The 11,698-nt window shown below is 42.5% G+C and overlaps 1 protein-coding gene across 2 annotated transcripts in view; it reads left to right on the plus strand.

Annotated features, from left to right (window-relative positions):
* The first annotated feature begins 2,596 nt into the window (after positions 1 to 2,596).
* The window catches only part of Art3 (ADP-ribosyltransferase 3), an 84,642-nt gene continuing 75,540 nt past the window's right edge, over positions 2,597 to 11,698 (plus strand). The window contains exon 1 of one of the 2 annotated variants that reach the window (XM_029477270.1): positions 2,597 to 2,689. The gene's annotated coding sequence lies outside the window, so the exon portion shown is untranslated. Of the gene's footprint in view, positions 2,690 to 3,690; positions 3,757 to 11,698 lie in introns of those variants that run through there. The other variant, XM_029477273.1, reaches the window with a different exon arrangement.

The following is an 11,698-nucleotide window of genomic DNA, read 5'->3' on the forward strand; positions in this document are numbered from 1 at the left end:
ACTCACTTTGTAGACCAGGCTGGCCTCGAACTCAGAAATCCGTCTGCCTCTGCCTCCCGAGTGCTGGGATTAAAGGCGTGCGCCACCACGCCCGGCTATACCTTAATCTTGGGAAAATAAAAACTAAAACTATTTCCCAAGTCAAGGTAAAAGACATCTAAACAATCTTTACCAACTTTTTCATTATGTATTCTCCTTCCCTATGGAAAATCATATGGAACCTAACTAAAGTTTGAAATAAATAAACCAAAATCAGAAGAAAAATCATATGGAACCTAACTAAAATTTAAAATAAATAAACTAAAAACAAAAGTGAATTTCTCCCTAAAGAGAGAAATGGAATATTCATAATATATAATATATTGTTGTAATAGATATAATATATACTATATATTATTATAATATGTGCTAAGAAATAGACTTTTTAGGGTGAGGTTGAAACTTAATTGGGCATTAATCATTGTAATACAGATTTTTTTTTTTAAGATAAGGTCAAGGTCTCACTATGTATAGCAGGCTGACTTGAACAGGTCATTCTCCTGCCTTGGCCTTGTGAATACTGGAATTGTAGATCTGCATCCTGTGCCCCACTGTCGTTGTATTGGTTTGTTTTTATGTATGTGAGTACACTGTAGCTGTACAGATATGGTTGTGAACCTTCATGTGGTTTCTGGGAATTGAATTTTTAGGACCTCTGCTTGCTCTGGTCAACCCTGCTTGTTCTGGTGGTTGGCTCTGCTTCCTCAGTCCCTGCTGGCTCCTTATTATTATATATAAGTTCAGACGCACCAAAAATGGGCGTCAGATCTCATTATGGGTGGTTGTGAGCCACCATGTGGTGGCTGGGGTTTGAACTCATGACCTTCTGAAGAGCAGTCAGTCTTACCCACTGAGCCATCTCCCCAGCCCCCACCCCACTAACGTTTAAGAGGTTTTCATTGTTTTTGTTGTTGCTTTTTAGCCTTCCAAGACTGATGGCTTTCCTTGTAGCATAATCTTCCCACATCCCTAAGGAATGTGTGTTTTAGAATAAAGAGATACCTTCTATTCTCCTTTTATTTTATACAATACATATAGTTTCTATATAGATTATCAACACATAAGTAAAATATTAGAGAAATCATTTTGAAAAACAAGACTTCTGGTGACTTTTTTTTTTTTTTTAAGATTTATTTATTGATTTCATGTGTGTGGATATACCATTGCTGTCTTCAGACACACCAGAAGAGGGCACTGGATCCCATTACAGATGGTTGTGAGTCACCATGTGGTTGCTGGGAATTGAACTCAGGGCCTCTGGAAGAGCAGTCAGTATTCTTAACCGCTGAGCCATCTCTCCAGCCCTTTGGTGACTTTTGTAAGTTTATTCACCACTTTAGTCCTGGTAATGACTGTGACCGAGGCTAGGCTTGACCTGGGTTAGGTACCAGTTTTGCCAGCCTTGGATCTCTCACTCAAGACTATAACTCCCAGTTTCACAAGTGGTTGTTAAAGATTAATAGCAAGAACATACTGCCAGTGGGTAGTGGTCAAACAGAGGCTTGGAACTAGCCAAAGGGTGGCGAATTACTGACGGCAGTGTGTTCTGATCCTCAACAGAACACCTATGCCACCTCTATCCCCAAGTTCAAGGAACATCCCAGAGGAGGGGCTAGAAGGAGCCAGAACTTGGGGAAGAGTACTGATAGAGTTTTCTGGACTAGATGTCCCATTGCACTGCAGCAGTGTTACCTGCTCAGAGCATCGGTCATCATTTCATTATACCTAGGGTAGGGGCACCTGAGGCTTCACCCTTAATTAAATGTTTATGTGGCAAAAAAGAAAACAAGAGTTCCCAGTAGGAGGGGGATTTCTGGGAAGAAGACTGGTTCCAGCAGGAGTGAGGGATGAGAGGGTAATGAATAGTGGAACTTGCCTAAAATTCAGTATGTGCAATGTGTAAAATTGTCCAAATATCCGTAAAACGAGCATACGCCCTGATGCAAGTAACACCGAGCCAGTCAGTGGCTCTTCTATCCAGCAGAGCTGATGGAGACTTCTTAAAGTGAAGGCTCAGCGTGGGCTGTTACTTTCTCAGCCGCTTGCATCATTCTTTCTTCCCATTTTCTGATTCACCTCTCGTGTCTCTTTCGTGTCTGTAATGTGACCACCCTGCATCCTTACACTGTAGTGTGATAATTTTACCTTCTTCAGCACCCCAGCTTTTAGGAACGCCCTCCCTTAGCTCCACAAGCAGTCGGTCCTCTCTGCTGCCGGTGCTCATGACACCTCAAGGTCATCTTCATAGATCGGATATAGTAAACAATGTTAGCTTGTCTGGGATGCTCTATTCTCTCCTTCTATTAGAGGATGGTTTGTAAAGACCCATGTTTGAACATGATGATAACCTAAGACCTATCCTGGAAGAATGTTCTTGAAGCCTGGTACAGTAAATACTCAGTATAAATGTTCGCAAGTGACAAACAGGGACTAGAGTCCAGATGGGCAGATTTGGCTTAAGCCAAGGATTGAAATCTTGAGCCATAGAGTCTGTGACCTCTTCTAGTTGGGCTATGCACAGTGCGCATGCCTAGCCAGTTTGCTTCCAGAACTTTCCTCCACCCAGAGCTCAACGCTCACTCTACGCGTGTAGCTGCTGGGGCTGCCTGCACTGATCTGCTGAAGAAAAGAAGCACTTTAGGGAGGAAAGGTAATATGTGCCCTGGGGCTCACCTCTTTGTCCCCACTGTCCCTCTGCCTCCTGACCCGAGGAAGCCATTTTCCCTAGGAAGCAGAGTGGAGACTTGGCGACCCTGGGGATGCCGGGAGCCCCGTGTGGTGTGCCGCTTTCATAGGAGGTTTGGCGAGGGTGGGAGGGAGAAGCCTAGCTCCTGGTGTGGAGGCCACAGGGCTCAGGAATATCCCTTGAGGGCGGCTAAGATGACCGAGAGGCAGGCCCATTGGGTAGGAGCTGCTGTTGAGGTTGGCCAAAGCCTCCAGGTCTGAACCCCTTAACCCAGGATGTCCTGAGCCCCTGAACCCAGAGCCTAGGTTCTCTACCACCTGCAAGGGCTCCTTCCTCCCGTAACAGCGGAAATATCTTTCTAGGGTAAAAGGCTTTTCTGATCAGCCTGGGTCCTTAGGCAAGATGGCTAGAGAGAAACTATTTGGGTTCGGGCTTTGTAAGACATTTGCTTTCCAGACTCTACTTTTGGCAAGTTTCATGCTAGCTTGCAGAGGAAGTGCGGTATAGACTGGAGAGAAAGAAAAGGGAAAAATCCCACAGAGACTGCGTTTATGGATAGAAAGCTTTTTAGGAGAAATCGAAACTTGCTAACTAAGACAGGATGTTGCTGGAGTTTCTCACAGACCTGGGAAGAAAGCCAAGGATTATCAAGACTGTTGAAATCAACAGACAGTTTTTAATTCCTCCTTGGACAACAACAACCACAAAAACCCTCTCCCCCGCCTCTTAAAAATCCCAAGTGTCCCTGAGGAAAGTGGTGATGAAATCCCCAAGATTTCTCACATGTGGTATCTGACCTCTCTCCAACTGTTTTATTATGGAATTGTGTAGATCTGTTTAAATAGGTTAACGGTGTGACTCTGTAGTAAAGCCATGCGCTTCCTTTTGCCTTTCAGAGGGGAAGTTTCTCCCAAATTGAAACTCGTGTGCTCATTTTAATTTCTCAGTGTCTGGACTCCCCTCTTGGCACCAGTCTCTCCTAATAGTGAAGGGTTGTGACTGAAAACCAGCGCATTTCTTGAAAGTCCGCTGTGAGTTAACATTTTGAACTTTCTTTTTCCTCAGTCAGGGATTTATTCCTTCCTTTAAGAAAAAAGTTAAAAAAACAAAAACAAACAAACAAACAAAAAACCAACCTTTTCACTGTTTATCTCAGGCCACCAAGGAAAAGGAACAGATTCCTCCTTCATTAATCTTATTATCTTGGCTTCTTAGTTTGTGTCTAATAAAAGCCCCGGGGCTGGTTAGATTAGTAAATAGATAGTTCTGAGAGATAACATCTGGACATATTTTCAAGGACAGATGTAATCCAGTATTGGCGACATCACTATTGTTTTGTCCTGTGACTTTTGGCAAGCCAGTCTGCAGTCTGATGGCATGCAGTAATAATAATGATAATAATAATAATAATAATAACTGCTCAAAAGCTGCTTCCAAGATAGAAGGAAATTATCCCAGAAGGGGAGAAAATATTGTTCTGTTCTAAATATTCATATTTGTTTTAAAAAATTCACTTAGGAATGACTGTAGAGAATCACTCTACACAGGGCTGGGGCTCGGAAGGTGTACGGGCGCTTCTTGCTCCAGCCAACGCAGGTTCAGTTCCCAGCACCCATGCAGCAGCTAAGAGTTGGCTGCAACTGCATTTCCAGAGGCTTTGTCACCCTCCTTTGGCCTCCACAGCACTGCATGTGTGTGGTGCACAGACATACCTGTACACAGAACACTCATACACACAGTACTACATAGGTCCAAAAAGGAAAATCAAGCCAAAACAAAACAAAAACAAAAACAAAAAAACCCAACCAACCTACCAACCAAAACCAAAAATCAACCAAAAAAAAATCCTCTAAGGAAAAAAGAACATGTTATTAATTAACTTACCTTTTTCTTTCTTTCCTTTTTCTTTTCTTTTTCTTTTTCCTTTCTTTTGTCTTTCCTTTTTTTATGATTTATTTATTTATTATACATAAGTACACTGTAGCTGTCTTCAGACACCCCAGAAGAGGGCACCAGATCTCATTATGGATGAGAGCCACTATGTGGTTGCTGGGATTTGAACTCTGGACCTTCATAAGAGCAGTCAGTACTTTGTCTGTCTGCCCTTCCTTCCTTCCTTCCTTCCTTCCTTCCTTCCTTCCTTCCTTCCTCCCTCCCTCCCTCCCTCCCTCCCTCTCTCTCTCTCTGTATGAGCCCAGGCTGATCTACGTTTTTTCTGTCCCCTTCAGCATCTTCAGTCTTCCCTAACTCTTCCATTGGCATCACCAGACTCAGTCCAATGGTTGGCTGTGAGTGTCTGCATCTGTCTCAGTCAGGTGCTGGCAGAACCTCTTAGAAAACAGCCCTACTGGGCTCCTATCTGCAAGCAGTTCTTGGCATCAGCAATAGTGTCAGGGTTTGGTGTCCGTAGATGGGATGGATTCCAAGGTGGAGGGACCTCTGCATGGTCTCTCCTTCGGTCTTTGCTCCATTTTTTACCCCTATGTTTCCTATTGCCCTGGCTGCAGCAGATCTCTTATTTGGGTTTTTTAAAGACAGGGTTTCTTTGTGTAGCCCTGGCTGTCCTGGAACTCTGTGTAGACCAGGCTGGCCTCGAACTCACAGAGATTCGCCTGCCTCTGCCTCCTGAGTGCTGGGATTAGAGGTGTGTGCTGCCACACCCAGCCCAGATCTATTTTTAAACAATTCTTTATGTGTCTCGACTGTTCATTCCCAGGGCTAGGGGCTTGGGTTGTCTCTAGTATTTCAGAAATACAATAGTGCTCTGGTTCCGGGTGAGGTGGGGTACACCTGTTGCCTCAGCCATTAGGGTGGCTGAGACGGGATGGATGCCTGAACCCCAACATGGACAACACAGTGAAGCCACTCCTTGTAACATAAACGTTTTTAGTTTTTCTTTTTTCTTCTGTGGAATTATAAAAAACAAACAATAAAAATACTCATTATTTTCTGTAACATTTCGATTGCTTGCCAGAAACAGAAGGCATATTTTGCGACAGCCCTGATAGGTGTATATCTCGGTTTCTCAGTCGTCTATTTATTCGTATTTGCTATGCCAGAATTGGCATGTGAAATTATTTCCAGTTGTGTATGTATACGTGGGCATGCATGTGTGTGCACATTTACTTGTGTACATGTGTGTACATACATGTAGAAGCCCAAGCAAGACCAGCCTTGACTGGCACCCCTCGGGTATGTCCAGCTAAGCTGGCTGAAATGTATTTGTTTCCACCTTGCTGGCAGGAGGATTGAAAGCACAAACTACCATGGGGTTTTTTTCATGGCTTCTGGGGAGTTGAACTCAGATCCTCATGCTTAAGTGGCAAGCACTTTACTGGCTGCTGTTCCAGTCCTCCATTTTATATCATAGTTAACATTTTAGCTTGTCTTGGTTTAATATTTACATAATATACCTTTGAAAGTTGTCATGCAGGCTCAGAGTAGCAGCTCTTTTCTTATCCATGGTGGATATATTTCAGAACCTTCCATGGATGCCTGAAGCCACAGAGATTTCCAAGTCCTGGATATGCCTCTCTCTCTCTCTCTCTCTCTCTCTCTCTCTCTCTCTCTCTCTGTGTGTGTGTGTGTGTGTATGAGACAAGGTTTAATTTATAAACTAGGCATAATAAAAGGTTACAGCTATATAACAATAAACTCTAATAAGAGGTACTTGAAGATGATGTCTCACATTCTCTCAAAATACCTTTGTTGTTCCAGGAAACATTCATGAACTCCAAAAAGACCGCCAAGGAGCTAATTCCGATGCAGTTACCTTAGGGTCTCTTTATTCAAACACAAGCTAGGGCCACACCACCATCTCTCACACAGGAAAACGGGGTGGAACAGCCCTAAGCTTAGTTTCAAGCAAGCATTTATAGAGACAAAAGGTGGGTATCTAGCCTGGCAAACATCTGATTGGGGGCCCATTATGGCCTTTAACATAATTGGCTGGTGCTGGGAGCCTAACCATAAACTTAACTTTTGTGGGTTTTTTGTTTGTTTGTGTTTTGTTTGTTTTGTTTTCCCCTGATTGGTGGTTGTTAAGAAGTGAAGTGCCAGGGGCAGGCTTGTAACCTGGGGGTGCAAATTTGTTGGGGAGTAACTGGAAACTGGTGTTAGATACAGGTCTTGTTGGGGAGTAACCTGAAAACTGGTGCTAGGTACAGGCCTGTTAGTAAATTCGAGTTCAACCTTAAACCAGGTTCTCTAAGATGGAGTCTAAACCCAAAAGATCTGGTCTCTCGTCTTATAACCACCCTTGTGGACCCTGGGTGTTTGAACCTGTGGAAAGTGATGTTGGGATAAGAGGGCACCACAGTACTGATATTGTAAATGTGTGCCAATCATTTGCATTCATGCATACATACATACATACATACTTACATACATACATGTGTGTTAAGGCATCTGTTCTTTATTTTATTGCCTTCCTTTCGTGATTATATTTCTTGTATATAACTCATGTTTTGAGCTGAATGAATTACATCCCTCTAATCCTTTTGTTGAAGGTGTACTAGCTGGTGTTCTCAGAACATGGCTGTATTTAGAGACAGGGTCTTTCAAGCGCTCATTAAGTTAAAATGAGGTCCCAAAAGTCTTCCTGGAAGCTAGACAAGAGATTTATTAGCTAGAAATGTCTTCTCATTTTGTTTTGGTTTTGGTTTTTTGTTTTTTGAGGCAGGATTTATCTGTGTATCCCTGGCTGCCCTGGAACTTGCTCTGTGGACCAGGCTGGCCTCAAACTCAGAGGTCCAACCTCCTCTGCCTCCTGAGCACTGGGATTAAAGGTGTGCACCACCACTTAGCAGCTAAAAACGTCAAATTGTTTGTCTTAAACATGCTTATAGAGCTAAGGAAGCCAGGGCAAAGAATAACAATTAGCAAACACACAGAATATCAACAAAGGGGTGGAAATAGTTATAAAATAGGAACTAAAAGCTTGAGGATCGGAAGAATTAAAAAACTTAAGAGGCTGACAGTTCAGCACCGTGGTAGGAAACATACCTAGTGTCTGCATGCATGGGGCTCCTGGGTCAGACACCGATACCACACAAAAAACCAAAACTCAAGTGAAAAAATCCCCAGAAGATTTTTCAAACTTCAACAGCAGTTTTGAGTAATCAGAAGAAAGAAAAAGCCAGCATCTTGAAGATATGATCATGGAAATGACTAATTCTGAAAACATGAGGAAAAGAGAAGAGAGAGCCTAAAGACACTGTGTGACATCTAAAGGCACCCCTCTGACACCTAAGATACTGTATGATACCTAAAGACACTTTGTCACACCTAAAGACACTGTGTGACACCTAAAGACACCATCTGACACCTAAAGACACTGTGTGACATCTAAAGACACCATCTGACATCTAAAGATACTGTGTGACATCTAAAGACACTTTGTGACACCTAAAGACACTGTGTGACACCTAAAGACACTATGTGACACCTAATGACACTGCATCCATAATGTAAACTTGGGAAAGGGAATGGGGCAGAAAGAATACTCATGGGAGTAAGACCTTCAGCTTCCTGAACAGGAAACCTTACTGTGCTCTGTGATGGTGTTTTAGCAGTCATTTGATCACATCTGGAATCAACTAAAACCCAAAAGGCTAAGGAACTTTTGCTTAATTGAATCATTTGAAGCTGGAAGATCCACTTCTAATCCAGATATTTGAGGAGTGCAGACACACCTTTAAACCAGACCTTTTGAGGTAGAAGACCCACCTCTACTCTGGGCCACACCTTCTGCTGTCAGACTGTATAAAGGGCATGGGAGAAGGAAGCCTCACTCTTTGCCTCTTGATCTTGCCATTGCTAGCAAGTCTATTACTTCACTAGCATTAGAGCCTGCTTTGGAATCCCAGCATGCACTGAAGACCAGCTGAGACAAGCAGCCTTGTGAACTGAGCAACTACTGGGTTCTTGGACCTTTTCATAGGCAGCCATTGTTGGACTAGCTGGACTGTAACCCGTGAACCATAAATTATATATATATATATATATATATATACACACACATATACATATATATATACATATATACATATATATAATATATATGTATATATACATATGCATACATACATACACACACCTATACATATACATATATATTATATTCTATATTTTATAGAATATTTTCTTTTATAGATTAGAATATATAATAAATACTATATATAGTTTATGCAGTATGTACTATATATAGAATATATTTCTATATTATATATAGAAATATATATGTATAATTCATTCTTTAACTCTTGTTACTGTAGAGAACCATGACTAAGTCATGCTCCAAACAAGACAAATCGGGAGATCTGTGCCGAGATCCCCATAGTCAAATTGTCAAAATTTCTAGACACAGGGTCTTGAAATCAGAGGCTGGGGGATATGGCTTGTTGGCACACAGCTTTTTTTTTATCAGTCATGTGCAGAACACCACTGGCACAGGTGTTTTGCTGGGCTTTTCAGGTGGTGTCCCTCACCCATCCTTAGTGAGAATAGCTACAGGTTGGGCAGAGACATCTAGAGTTCACAGAGGCGTGGCACGGTGTAAGTGAAGTGAACTGAAACAAGAATAGGTTCGATGGAGCAGCCATAACTGAGGCAAGACCTCCTGGAGCAGAATCTATGACTTCAGTATCAGGCAGAGGTTCAGGGTTTCTTGCAGCTGAAGTATTCTTCAAAGCGGCAGTGCATCATGGTTCCTATCCATTTGGTTGCCAAAGGAATTGACTGACTGACAGCTCTTTGCACAAGGCAGCTGTGCACAAGGGAATGATCTGTCAGCTGCCAATCAAACGGCTGAATGGCCCATTCTCAACAATTACAGCAAAGGGTGTGGGCTTTCAGTGGAGAACTAACGTGAAAGTGCTTAATCTCCAGACAGCCTGAGGGGGAGTTGTATCCTTCTGGTCCATCTCCCAGGTGACTACTGAACTAGCATTTTCTAATCCTCTTAAGATGTGACCATGTTCCTTCTGTGTTGTCCACTCTGGAGGAGTGGGAGTTGTAACTGGGCTGTGTAGCTGCTCCTGTCATTTGTGAAACCTCTCTGGTGTTTACTTCAGTAGTAAAATTTGATTTTTAGTAATTAAGTTAGATGTAGACATGATATCATACTTGCATTTTCTACAGTTTTCTCCCTAGTTTGTGTATGTATCTACACACACACACACACACACACACACACACACACATATGTATATACGTATATACATATATGTATACATATACATATATACACATACACACATATATGTTTGTTTGTTTGTTTGTTTGTTTTGTTTTGTTTTTCAAGATAGGGTTTCTCTGTGTAGCCCTGGCTGTCCTGGAGCTCACTCTGTAGACCAGGCTGACCTTGAACTCAGAAATCCCCCTGCCTCTGACTCCCAAGTGCTGGGATTAAAGGCGTGAGCCACCACTGCCCAGCTTCCTAGTTGTATTTTTAATTTAGCTTTTGTCTTAGATGCCAGAATACAGGAATCTTTGGAGTCTGCGGACGTGTGACTTGGGATCTCTTACGTTTCTGGTATTTTTCTCTCAGTTCCTTCTTTCTCTCCACATTAAACGATGTTTTTCGTAGTCCCAGAGGTATGTAGTTACTCACGGAAGCCCGTGGATTTAACAGTAAGAACGAACTTGTAATGCTTGCTCCCTGAACAAATCGACCTGTGTCTTCCCTGAAGAGTTTCACTCTGAAGTATGTCCTTGTGAACGGATAAGCGCTTCAGGTCCCTTTTGCTTTGTCATGTTACAGTTCCAGGCTATCGTCCCCTTTCCTGACCAGTGCCCATCCTTTCAACCTTGCTCCCTCTAGCTTTGCTTCCAAGCATTGTTTGGTGTTAGTACAGATGTGACAATATGGGTCACACACATTCTATTTATTTATACGTACACCAGTCGTTGGAAGACAGAAGTTCTGCAGGATCTCAGTCCATTGCTACATACATACATAGATACATACTTAGTATCTGTAGTGTAGCCTTAGAATGACCACCTTGTCACCGGGCAATAGCCGGTTTTCATCTCTAGTCTAGTATTACAGAGCCAGTAGAGTATAGTCTGCAGCTATCAAAACACTGCATAGTGTTGGATTGCATTTTCAATCTACGTTGGTTGACTCCCAAGACACAGAAGCCTTGGATATGATTAATTAACTGCATGTCACTTTTTGTGTGTTTTATAACATATATACAGCATAAAATATAAACTACGGCACTGACAGCAGACCCACCCAAACAGAAAGACTTTCATGGCTTACTTGATATCTGTCTGTCCAACAGTATCTGCACTTGCAAGTCTGCATTTACTTTCTTCCAATCTAAACAGATGTGCGTGTGTGTCATTGGATATGCTTTCCCATACTAACATTCACTTTTCTCTTTCGGTCTGTCAGACACAAATGTGTCTTTCAGAATCCAGATCTGCCATCACTTTCCTGGTTTTCTCTATTTTCTTTGCACACTTTACATCCCCAGAATAACCGATCTACAGTTGTCTCTGTTTAGTATTTAAACTGTAAGCCACAGTTGTTTCTTATGACCTGGTATATAACAAGCACAAGTGTTGGATGCACATCTTGTTCTTGAACAGAGAGACTTTTAAAGCTCTCTCCACACCTCTCTCCAGTGCATTTACCAGCCAACAACAAGGTAGGTACTGTGGTCTGGATGTGTCTGTCCTAAAATTCAGCTGTTACCCCTGCGACAGTCTTCAAAACCAAGGTCTTGCATTTGGAAATGTAGTTTGAGGAAGGAAGGTCACATACCTAGCTTGCCAGAGGCCTTGACGAGCATCCTAAGAAAATAAAAATGAAATACCCTCCCCAAAAAAGGAAAAGGAAGGAAGGTCCTTTAAAAGAAGGAATTCAGCCGGGCGTGGTGGCACACGCCTTTAATCCCAGCACTTGGGAGGCAGAGGCAGGCGGATTTCTGAGTTCGAGGCCAGCCTGGTCTACAAAGTGAGTTC

This window comes from Mus caroli, chromosome 5 (assembly GCF_900094665.2).
Source record: "Mus caroli chromosome 5, CAROLI_EIJ_v1.1, whole genome shotgun sequence".
In the NCBI taxonomy this organism is placed as follows: domain Eukaryota; kingdom Metazoa; phylum Chordata; class Mammalia; order Rodentia; family Muridae; genus Mus; species Mus caroli.